Below are 12,612 nucleotides of genomic sequence, written 5' to 3'. Positions count from 1 at the left end.
CTTGGAACTGGAGAATCTCAGGCTCCGCCCAGAGCCCGGAATCAGAATCCGCGAGTACGCGAGGTCCCCAGCGATCAGAGGGCATGTTAAAGTGGGACGTGCGCCACGATAGGTATCTTCTAGCCAGTGTTTCTCAGCGCTGGCTGGCTATCGCTATGGGATTTTTCTTTTTAAATTTTCAATTACACTTGACATTCAATATTGTTTTATATTAGTTCCAGGTGTACAGCACAGTGATTAGACTTTTATGTAATTTACTGATTCCCCCAATAATTCTGGTACCCACTGGCATCATCCGTAGTTATGACAATATTATTGACTGTATTTCCTATGCTGTGCTTTACATCCCCAGGACTATTTTGTCACTACCAACTTGTACTTCTAAATCCCTTTACCTTTTTCACCCAGCCCCCCAAACCCTTCCCAACTGGCAGCCATCAGTCTGTTCTGTTTTTGAGTCTGTTTCTGTTTTGTTGCTTGACTTTGCTCTTTAGATTCCACATATAAGTGAAATCACATGGTATTTGTTTTTGTCTGAATTATTTCAGTTAACACACTACCCTCTAGGTTGTGGGAAGCTGTTAATACCCATGAATGCCTGGGTCCCATCCCCAGAGAACCTGACGTGTGCTTGGGGGTGAGGATCCTATAGCCCAGTACCCTGTGTGACCTTAAGGGAGTTACTTGGCCTTTCTGTGCTTCAGTTTTCTTTTCTGTTAAATGGGCTTCTCAATACCCTCAAGCCAAAGAACATCAGGAATACACAGTGGTTGAACAAAGTTGATTTAGTGACTTGAGGCACCTTGGAAGAAACACTTCGCAAGGAGCCAGGAGGCGATTCAGAACCCGCATGTTGGGAGGGGATTGTTGCGGGACTTGAACTTGTATGAGGTGATTTGGGAGAGAATTCAAAGAAGTCAGCACACTTGTCAGGGTTTTGGTCTGGGCTGGGTGCCATCTGGAAGCAGGAGCAACGCTATGATACCATGATAACGTGCATCCCTCAGGAGTGAGAGGAGCCAAGCTGTGATTGATAAGAGCTGTGACTGATAGGAGGTGCGTTTGGTCGTTTTGTGGTTTGGACCAGGTTCTTGTTCTGTTTGTCCTCAGGTACAATTTCAGAGTGGCCCTGTTTTTGTCTTGTGTCATCGTGGTCACAGAGTAGACTTGTCTGCTGCTGTTTGTATATGACATTGTTGGTACCAACCTGTAATGCATATATTTTTGGTGCTGTCTTGGAACCCCAGTGCGCATTTTACCTTTACACCAGGATCAGTTCCGACCTGCCGCATTCCGAGTGCTCCAGAGGCACACGTGGCTGGTAGCTCCTGTTTTGGAAAGTACCGCCTCAGAGAGTTATTTTGAAGATTAAATTAGGTAACAGTTAAAGTAATTAGCCCTTGGCCTAAAGTAATTAGCCCTTGGCTCAATACATCTGAGATGTTATTATTGTCACTGATGCAATAAAGGCAGAAATGATAGGAGTCTCATCCAGGCTAAGGCTGGAGTGAATGTTCCAGAAAGAGGATAATATTCACTAATGCCTAGAAGAGTCCAGAGGGAGTTTTGTGCTGCCAGGAAGTAATAGCTCTTTAAATGTACATTAAACTTCATTGTCTTGCTGAAATCCTTTAAGTCCTTATTGATGTTTTTTCTGCTTCATCTATCAGTTTAACAAACCTGATAGGGATATGTTAAAATTTTCTACTATAATCACATATTTGTGATTTATGTATTTATTTATTTATTACTTATTTATTTCGCTGCAAAAAGCTTTATTGTTTCCATTTGGTTCAAGGCTCCAGGGTGGTTAAAAGGGTGTTTACTGGTTTCAGGGAGAGGATCAGGCAAAAGCCAGACACCAGGGGGTATAGAGGGGCCCCTAAAAGGCCTCTGGGCTCCAAAGGCTCCTAGTCATGCTTGAGGGTGAGCCTTTCGAAGAGATGCTCACCCAGCCCAGTCTGGGGGCCGGCCAGCCTAAGGAGGTGAGTCAGATGTCGCCCATCGTGATGAGTTTCACCTGCTCATCCAGGACATGGTTCTCCAGGAAGTCACAGAGAGGAGGGTCTGTGTGGGTAGAACCCAGGGCCTGCAGCCCCCAAAGGGCCTGGTTCAGGTTCTTCTCCAGGACCATGGTGGCTTCCATGGCATCCAGAGCCTCACCTTGCTCACCTGGGGATGGCTTCTGCACGTCCTAAAAGAGGTCGAGATCATCTTGGTGGTTTTGCACCTTTAAGAGACGCTTGGCCAGGCCAGCTCGTGGAAGAAGTGGCCCATGCCCTGCAGAGCCATGTCATCCTGGGGGAAACAGGAGTCCTGGGAGAGGTAGGTTAGGAGGCCTACAGAGGCAGGCTGACCAGGTGGTTGATAGTGGCCTCCACCGCAGTGGAATAATTCTGACAAATTGCGGGGCTCATGGTTGCTCAGCAATAAGGATTTAAGCTCAAAAAAACGGTGTTGGCTGCTCTCAGAGGCCGAGGATGGCTGAGGTGGTTCCAAGGGCGGTGACTGGAGAAGAGGTTGCAGGGTGGCCGGAGGCTGGAAGAAGGGGCGTCCCTGCGTCTATTCCGTCCAAACACTGTTGAAGCAAGAGTCAGCTCCTGGGGACCACCGAGGGCTCTGCCACGGACTCGTGATTTTCCCTTGCGATTCTACTTTTACATGCTTTGTATCTTTGGAAGTTAAATTGTTAGGAGTATAGATAGCAGCAGCCATGGGTAAGTTATATGATTCTGTCTGTCATAGTTCTGTGGTAATTTACAATAGCTTAGGTGTTTTATTTGTGAAAACTCTGAAGTAAATTGCGAAGTGTTACTTTTGGTCCCATTTTATTACCCCCTTCGTCACTTCCCTCACTTCCCATTCTCGCGATTAATGAAAAAACTTTGAATTTATATTGAGAGATAATACATATACATACACACCACCACCTCTCACCAGGCGGGCCAGGTGAAGCCAGCCTCCCCCCTCCCTTGTGCTGCAGTGGCCCACCCTTCCTAGGGCTCTGGGTGTCTGCTGAGGGACATACTTGGACCCACCCACCATCCACAGCTGAAGTGATACGTGCTTCTGCATTCCTTCCCGCTTTCCACGCAGCGGCCCAGTAACTCCACCCAGGGCATTGGTTCTTCCCAGAGATTCTGAAAATTCCTAGATAGTGTTAAGGAACCTTGCTTGGCTCACTGGGATGACAAATCTAGCCCAGGAATGGAGGGAGAAAAGTGCAATAAAGAAGGGTGGGCACTGCCCCCTCTGGAACTTGAGAAAGGAAAGGATAACAACATCCCTGGCTGGAGTTAGGGGAGAAATTGCTGGTAACTGGGTGATGGCTGGCGGAGGAAGCCAATGAACGCCTCGTGTCAGGGAGGGAGGGACCAGATGCCTTAACCGCGGAGATTTTAAACACATTTAACTTGGTATAACTTTTCTGAGGGTCAATTTAGTATTACATATCCTTCGATCCAGTCATTTCACTTCCAGTAATTTACATAAGAAGATAATTAATGATGTCCACAAAAATTTAGCCATGAAGACATTCATCATAGGATTGTTTCCAGTTGCAAAACAACAACAAAAAGAACCACCAAAGACACAAACTTTAAGACACTAAAAGATACATTATCAACTGAAAAAAAAGACTATGAAATAGCTTGCCTAGGAAATCCTATTTATTGTACAGGTTTTATTATCCACGTCGACAGTCTCAGTAACTCTGCAAGGTGGGAATCACGAAGCCTTTTCCTCTTTCTTTTTCTAAATTGGTATAATAAAGAAAACTACTTTTGTGATACAAAATGAAATTTCTTTTTAAGGTTTAAAAATCCATTACTCCTTTTCTTTCATGTCCTCTTAAAATCAAACTGGATGATTGATCTGTAATGATTTTGTCCCTAATTTTTGTTTATGCATTCGGTAGGGTCTCTGAACCTCTCTCTGATTTCAGTGAGAACAGAAAACCAGCTCTGGCTCCGCACAGGATCCACAAAGAGCTCAGGCGGCAACAAAAAGGACCCCTGCCCTGGCCAGACACGAAATTCCACACAGAGACCAGCAAATAGGAAATTATGAATCTCCATGCCTGGGGAACACCCAGATTCTAAAAAGCTCAGACACTTTTCTCCCCAGTGCTGAAAGAAAAGAATTACTGGAAGATTTCTTAAAGTTGGCCAGGTAGTTGACCTTCTGTGTTTGAGAAATTAAGGCAGCCTAACTTATCAAATAAATAGGAGAAATGACCGACTAACCCACAGGCATTCTGCATCAGCCTCGCCTCCGTGAAGAGGCACAGAGACCGAGAGTACCTATCTGTACCGCCCAAGGCTCCTTACCATCTCACGAGATGACGAGAAAGTTGGAACACTGGCCTTAAAAAGCTGCAAGAGTTCTCTGTTGAATAAAATTTTGAATCAATGTTTAAAAGGTTGGTTCACCCTGGCCAGGTGCTCAGTTGACACGAGTGCTGTCCCATAAGTCAAAATGTTGCTGGTTCGATTCCCAGTCAGGGCACATGCCTAGGATGCGGGTTTGGTGGCCAGTCTGGGTGCATGTGAGAAAGGAACTGATCGATGTTTCTCCCTCCCTCTCTCCTCCTCCCTTCCCCTTTTTCTAAAATCAATAAGAATATCCTCCATTGAGGATTAAAGAAAAGTTGGTTCAGCAGTGTTAGCTGGTATGACCCCCCTGATATTCTGAAATGTCGGGATTTTTGGCGGTGGGGCGGGGGTGGCTAAATCGCACACTGTTTTACTGCCTGATGTTATCTGTAGGGTTAATCAATATCTATGAGTCAGGCCTAAGACCCACGCTCAGATCAAAACAGTGATTTGGGAGAGGCTGAGAGGTAATACGACTTTCTTCACCACCAACCTACAATGGAAGGGCAGAAGTTTCCATCCTCACTTTCTACTCACCTGCATCAGGGCCCAACCCTCAAACACACACTCACCCCTCTTCTTCTTTGAGGGTGGTGACGATAGCCCTGCCGCCAGTGCAATTTCATTATCACATGAATATGAGGGGCATCAATGAGGTTCCAGTCTAGGGGTGAGCGGCCCCACACTCAAGGCGAGCTCCTCCCCTCACACTCTGCCTGACCCAGTTCTCACCTGGCCTCGCCCAAGCAGCCCGCTCTTCCTTCGCTTCCCATCTTAGGTGGTGGAGGAAGAGCTGAGAAGTGGAGAACTTAAGGCACATGATACCCACCTGACCTTTTGGATACAAGGGAGAAACTGACTCTCAGAAACATTGTCTAAAATTCCAGAGGTGTCTAACCTGTGGCCCGCAGGCTGCATGTGGCCCAGGATGGTTATGAGTGTGGCCCAACACAAAAGCATACGTTTACTTAAAACGTTTCGTGTTTTTTTTTTTTTGCTCATCAGTTTTTGTTAGTGTTTGTGTATTTAATGTGTAGCCCAAGGCAACTCTTCCTCTTCCAGTGTGGCCCCAAGACACCCAAAGTTTGGACACCCTGGAACCATGGCTACAGGAGTAGCCAGGGAAAAGGGGGTTGTATTGCCCCACAGCTGAGGAGAGGGCTTATTCAGTGGTACCCTGCAGAATGGCTAGGAAATGTGGGTGACTGGATGCTGGGGCTCTGCCCAGAATGCCTGACTTGGAGACCAGAGGGAAGCTGCAGTTCTGGGCCCAGCACAGAGAGATATTTGACTTGGAAATCTCTGAGTCTTGATGTTCTCATCCATAAAGTAGAGATGGTCACAACTCCCTAGAATGGTGGTGGACGGTTAGATGGGAGATGGTGCAAACCATCTGACACTTAGGGGGTGTTCCATAAATGCCGTTTAGCTCTGTTACCTTCGAGTCATTGGGGGAGGGGCCCTGCTGAGGCCTGGGGGAAAGGACTTACTGGTTAGAAGTCGGCTCTCAGGAGCCTGCACTGCCGATCCCGTCGCCACACCAGCTTCTCTGCAGTGGTCCTGCCACACTCAGCCGTGGACAGACCAGTCTTGACCTGTCCCAACTAGCATCAAACGAAACTAAAAAATTTTCTCCATTTTTAATTTTTCATCTCAGTGACTTTCCCTAAACCTTGGATACTTGCTGCAGGGGCAGGACAAGCGAAATAAATACAATAGCAAATTCTGATGACAACCACCACTTCTGAAACCTCTGCACAAGCTAAAACTGACAGCTTGTTTCACTGGTGATTTTATCACTGAGTTGAGGCACTAAAGCAACATGCTTCTAAAGCAACCCCCAGACAATTTAATACATATTTGTGTATGAGGTTACATCACAGTTCTACTATAACAGAGGGAAGCAAATATATGCATATTTTACAGTGCTCTTCAAAGATACCGTGAATCCTGGGTGGCGTGCGGAGGGTCACAGGAGAGACGGGAGCCCTGATTGGAGCACAAGCCCGCCCAGCCGCCGGTTGAGTGAGACCCCAAACAAGCCCCCGGCCTCTCATGGTGCTGGCTTTCTCAGTTACCACGCAGGATTGCTTACCTCTAACGTTTGTGTGGTTTTGCAAGATGCTAAGCATTTTCCCAGCAGGATATTCTCACAAGAACATAAAAACACCGAAAACAAAAAGTACTATTCGCATATAAAACGTTACTATTATTACATTTTTAGAAAATTTTCTCCAACTTGAATCGCTTCACAGAGGCTCCCAATGATGGGACTGGGGGCCACGAGTGACTTGTCTGTCCCCACACCCAGCTGTTCAGGCCAGTCGTTCTGAACCTTTGCTGTGGAACTTTAAAAAGCACGGATGCCTGTGGCCCAGCCCGAGATTCTGAGAGTACTGAGCTGGGTTTTTTTCTTTCTTTCCCCCCTGAGTTACAGTCTGCACTCAACACCGTTTTGTACTAGTTTCAGGTGCATAGCACAGCACACAGATACTCACATTGGTTACAAAGTGTCCTCTCCGATCATTCAAGCGCCCACCTGGCACCAGTCACAATATCGTTGACCACTCCCACGCCCCACCCCACATCCCCACGCCTGTTTTGTAACAATTAATTAGTACTGATTAATCCTGTCACCTTCTCACCCCACCCCACCCCCCACACCCCTCTTCTCTGGCATCCATCAGTCTGTTTGAACTGGGGCGTTAAACATTCCCTGTGTGGTTCTAATGTGCAGCCACGGTTCAGAAGCCCTGTGTTAGGTGAGGGTAAGACTTACCTAAAAAGCCACTGTGAGAATTACCTGTGCTGGACACGGTCCCTTCCTGTGTCCTCTCGTTTGGGCAGGCCTCGTCAGAAACATGCCTCTCCATGGCTCCTGGGCCACAGAGTGTTGAGCCTCTCTTTTTATGGGAAGTGGTGTCTAATAAAGGGCATTGGGTCATGAAATCACAGCCTTCTTCCTGTGGCGGATGTGCCATCACCGGCTACTGGGTAGAGAAATGAGCGATGCAAGTGATGGAGGGAGAGATACTGCCCGTTCTCATTTTACAGGTACAAACATCTTGCTTTTATAGCTCTTTCCTTATTCACTTTCCCTTTATCAGTTTTTTAATTCTTTGCATGCTTCCTCTGCTTTGATTCATGTTTTCCTAGGTATCCATTTCTGCTGCGGATAGTGTGGGTCTGTCATTTGCAGAGGTATTTTGGCAACAGGCTGGCTGCTATCAGCAGATAGTACAGCTGTGTGAGGGGGCGGTGAACACCCTCCTCATCAGCACAGGTATTCCTTGTGAGGGCCAGCATCGCAACCCGTCTGCAGTCAGCAGGAAAAAATGGGCAGGCAGCCAGCAGTTCTGGTGCCGCCTCTGCTTCATCTTTTAAACACCCCATGTGAGCTAAAGAAATTTATGTGGGATGCCCAAGAAAGCCACTTACTATTGTTCATTCTGGTACAGTCCCATTCTGCAGTCAGCCATGCGTCTTTGCCGGGACTTCTGTGATGGAGTGTTTGGTTAGTTCCTTCTCAAATGAGGCAAATTCAGTGCAGCGTCACAGCTGATGGGTATCTTATCTCTTTAAGAGCAGCAAGCTTTCTAAACGCCCTGACACACACTCGATGCCCATGTAAAGTGTTTTTAGCAGAACCAAGATCACACTGTCACTTTCACTCTGCCAGTCAAGTGCCGGGAAGAAACGATCATCCACCTCCCACGCCCGACTCTCCAGCCAGCTGAGTTATAATCGTTTGTTTACTTCTAAGGTGTCATGGGTCACATTCATTGAGATTAATTTGGCTCACCTGAGTTGAATAGGCCACCTCATAATGTAAAACGAGTGAAAAACTGTGTGTGACATGGACTGCTCAAAGTTCTTTTCAAAGATCTGAAAGCGGAAAGGCAGGTGACATGGCGCTAGCTCCCTGTGCACTCAGGATCTGGCTGCACTCTGGGGGTGGGCGATGGCACTGTAATTGGGGCCCCTGGTTTGGGAGAATCCTAGGCATCGCTAGAGGCACACTGGGGGTGGCAGCCATCGGCTGTCTTGCAAGGCATGCTTTCAGAGACCGCTGCTGTTTCTGGGGCCAAGTTACCACCTGGTCTGACAGGAATTATTACTGGAAGCTGGCAGATGAGGCTTCATAACAAATAGACCAGTAACACTGGAAATTGAAAAATGTCTGTTTTTACAGGAAAGTCAACTTCCTAGGAAAATCCCTGAAAGCTGTAGAAACTTTAACCATCATTAGTCAAGTGAACTCGTGTGAAGAACTGCTTCCTACGTAGAACACAGGTAGCTCTGAAGTGACATATGGGACTGGAAAGCTCCTGAAGACATTGCCCAAGGGGGGCCCTCACAGCATGGGGACCTAGTTCTGTATGAATCCAAATGATCTCTTGAGTAAGCAGCTCAGGAAAACTGGTATCAGCAGCATGCCCCACCTCATCACTAACATGCTCTACTATGAAACTATAAAATCAAGAGCAGTGCATCTGCATTCTCCCTGCCACACTTCCTGCAAGAGCAGGGAGAACTTCCAAATAGTGGCCTTGGGACAACACAGGCAGTAGTGGGCATTTTTAGAGTAATACCAAAGGAAAGAAATTGGCCGTGGACAGGCAAACAACAGAGGAGCAAGGACAGCATTCTTCTTCTTTCCCCTTTTTTTTTTTTTAAAGAGATTTTATTTATTTAGTTTTAGAGAGAGAGGAAGGGAAGGAGAGAGGGAGAGAACATCGATCGGTTGACCTTTCGCTTTGCGTGACAACGCCCAACCGAGCCAGGCCGGTCAGGACAACTAGGACATCACACCGCAGGCCAGGCCACCTCGAAAGGCTCGGCACCACAAGAAGCCAGGGCACTGTTTGTTCCCTGACGGGAATGAGGAGTCGCACAGACACGTGAAGGTGCCCACAGGAGAGCCTTCACCCCAGGGCCCCGGACAGCAGACCCAGTGTCAGCAACCGGAATGCTGCTCTTTCCTCCGGGAGGGTTGGCCAGTGACGCACGACCGAGGTCCAGTTTGGCCGCGAAGAGCAGCTCTTATTTTGACATACTTTTTTCTCATAGAGGGGTTGGTTGTTTTGATAACTAAAGCAACCAGTTCAGTTTCTGAATGTAAAGCAAGTACCATATTTTGCCATGTGTTACGCGCATGTCTTTGCCCAGTTTTGAGGGAAAAATAAGGGTGCACATTATACATGGATATGATTACATACCGTGGGCGTAATAATCCCGTGTACAATACACGCAGGACACGGGCGTGCACTGTGCACGGCAAAACGTGGCACTCCCGGAGACGGGTGGAACGTGCCCCGCAGTATCAGGACCCCGAATGGCAGAACTTGTGTGTCGCAACATCTTTTACACTGAAAAACAAGCCATAGTTCTGTATATACCCCTCATATACCCTGAAACATGCTCAAGGCCCATTCACAAACTTATCTTTGGAGATAAGCTGGAAAAGTCATCTTTATACCCCATGTGAAAAGGTGACAAGTTGAAAAGTAGGTCTGTGTCTCAGCATTAAAGGTTATAAGAAGCGCTATTAGCTGACTCTGAAATACTTAATCTACTTGCAAACCATGCCTTTACATCTGTATGTGCAGGACATGCTTTGAAAGGTCAGTGTCTGTGACAGCTTGGCATCACCCACCGTGCTCCCACTGCCCGGGCTGTGTGCAGACAGGACTAAGCAGCACTGGCATCAGCTCCAGCTACTGTAGTAGGTGACGGGTTCTGGCAAGGACGACCAACCAAGAGTCAGCGGAGCTCTTAAAGCAGGTATGCCTTGACCAGTTGGCCTTCCGGAGGCCTACAGAAGTTATATAGGTTCCCTATTTATCTATGTTATAGCTAATAGCTAGTATAAACTAAGGCTGGAAAAAGTACCTAATTTGAATGAAGTTTGGTTACAAAAAGGCTCCCCATTTGACAACAAAAACCTAAAACCACCAATGAAGCCCAAATCAGGACCTGGGTGGGCTCCCCTGCTGAGAACTGAATTGCCTCCACCTCTGTCCGGGGCCAACACCGCTCGGGAGTAGGTCACTAGTATTACGTGCGCTCCAAAGCCAGCCAGCGTTCAGACCATGGACTTTGTCCACAGTAGGTGGAGTTCCATTTTTCTAGAGTTGAACATTCAACGACAGGTGCTATAGCCAGAAATAGCAAACCAAGGTTCTTAACAAATCGCTGTTCTGCTTGCTGTTGTACCAGGCACTCTCCCACTTATGTGTCCCATAGCTGTAGTGAAGGCTTCCTTCTCTCCCAGCTGGCTGAGGAAAATGCTTCTCCTGGGCCACTGAAAAAGCTTGCAAAAGGAAGATCTGGATTCCCAATAGATGGGCAGCTGTACAAGGTGCCGGCAGTGGGAAGCGGGTGCGGGGGAGGTTGACGGTGGTGGGTGGGACTAGATGCCTTGCAGTCTGGCTCTGGAAGCCAGGGCTCACGTTTCTAGTCCTAAAAGGTGACCATAATTTTTTTCTTTAAAACTCAAATGCAGACCCAGTCCGCTTGCAGACTCGAGACAGATGGTGGTGGGTTCGAGGTTGGGGAGCGGGGAGCTCTCTACAAGACCTTTTGACTTCAGAACATATGCCCTGGGCCAATGGCTGTTGAGCTGATCCTTGCTCGTCTTCTGTCATCTGGCTACTTTCAGATGCTATGATTCCAAGATTATGTTCTCCAAGTAATAATTGCTCATCTCTCTTGCCAAGATAACAGCTGCTTCCCATCACTTTATCAGCAAACTTGACACATCTATAAGTTCATTAAAATCCCTTTTTTAAATGTTGACATTACTACAGATGTTCCCCATTTCCCCCCTTAACCTCCCTCCACCAAGCCCCACCCCTGGCCTTTAACACATTGTCATCTGTGTCCACGGGCTAGTCATTAAACCCTCTGTAAAATTAAAAAATATATACATATTGATTTTGGAGAGAAACAACACACACCAGCTTCTTTTACGCACCCTGACCGGGGAGCCGACCCGCAACTGTGGCTACCAGAACAACGCTCCAACCCACTGACCCACCTGGCCAGGGCCCTCACTCAAACCTTTTGATCAAATGCAGCTAATTAAAAAGTCATACAGTATTCTGAACTTCAAAATTAAGTAAGCCGAAGCCCCTAAGTACAGTATGGGTCATACCTAATTTTAAGTTTTGGTTATTCTTCACTTTACATGGTCACATGAATTTTAGAATCAGTTTGAATACTATGGTAAGTCCTGTTGAGATTTTAAAAATAGGGTTGAATTCTTTACAATATTAAGTCTTCTCATTCATAACCAGAATATTGCTCTCCATTGTTATTTTTTAATGTCCTATACAATTTTATCTTCTCCAACAAGACTAGGAAATTTGTTGACTTTTTTCCAGGTAACTTTTTTAAAAAATTGCTATTGTGAGTGGATTCCATTTTCCTCCCATAAAATTCCCAATTAAACATTGCTGTTATGTTTGTATATTAATTTTGTATTCAGTCACCTTTTTGAAATTTCTTCATTGATTCTGACAGGCTGTCAGTAAATTCTTTGATCTTCTAGGTAGAGCATCTTTCTTACAAATATTAAGATTTATTCTCACTTCCAATATATGTACACCTCATTACTTTTTGTGTCTTACTGCACTGGCTAGGACCTCGAAGACCACTGTTGAACAGAATTAGTAAAGGGTATTCTTGTTTGGTATCTGAGAAGAATGTGTTTAATATTTTACCCTTGTGTATGACGTCTGCTTATCTTATAACAAGTTCAGGAGTTTCTAGGTTGATAGGTTAGGTTTCCAGTAAAAAAGTAGTATGGAAACCAAGACTACTCCAGTTTAAAATGATTCCTCTTGAGGAACTTAACATCGAACTGTCACATGTTCATCTTTAATGCTATGTTTTACTTTGGCACCCAGATCAGAGCTAACCTGAGTACGACAACCAGGTACCACAGGCTGTCACACTGGCATCGTTCCTTCCCAACCCTCCACCTGTGCTGATTTGTATCTTCCTAGATATTTCCCCCTTACTAAACCATTTTACTGCATGAATCTCCTGTCAACTTCCACAAATCTTTAATAGAATGAGATGGCATGTAAGTAAAAAACTTAAAAGGCGTGGCTACATTTGGATTTAAAATTAAGAGTGAGAGAAATGGGATACAGGCAGGAAGATATTGTGAGACCTTGTCAATAACAAACCCATTAGTTATCACGAAATCACGTGGAGACCTAACACTATGCTT

General features: G+C 46.2%; 1 pseudogene; it reads right to left on the bottom strand.

Annotated features, from left to right (window-relative positions):
- Positions 1 to 1,910: 1,910 nt before the first annotated feature.
- Positions 1,911 to 2,417, bottom strand: LOC139441105 (ferritin light chain pseudogene; annotated as a pseudogene).
- Positions 2,418 to 12,612: the final 10,195 nt, after the last annotated feature.

This window comes from Desmodus rotundus, chromosome 8, assembly GCF_022682495.2.
Source record: "Desmodus rotundus isolate HL8 chromosome 8, HLdesRot8A.1, whole genome shotgun sequence".
NCBI classification, from domain to species: domain Eukaryota; kingdom Metazoa; phylum Chordata; class Mammalia; order Chiroptera; family Phyllostomidae; genus Desmodus; species Desmodus rotundus.
Note: the sequence above shows the minus strand (reverse complement) of the source record. Positions and strands in the feature narration are given on the sequence as shown.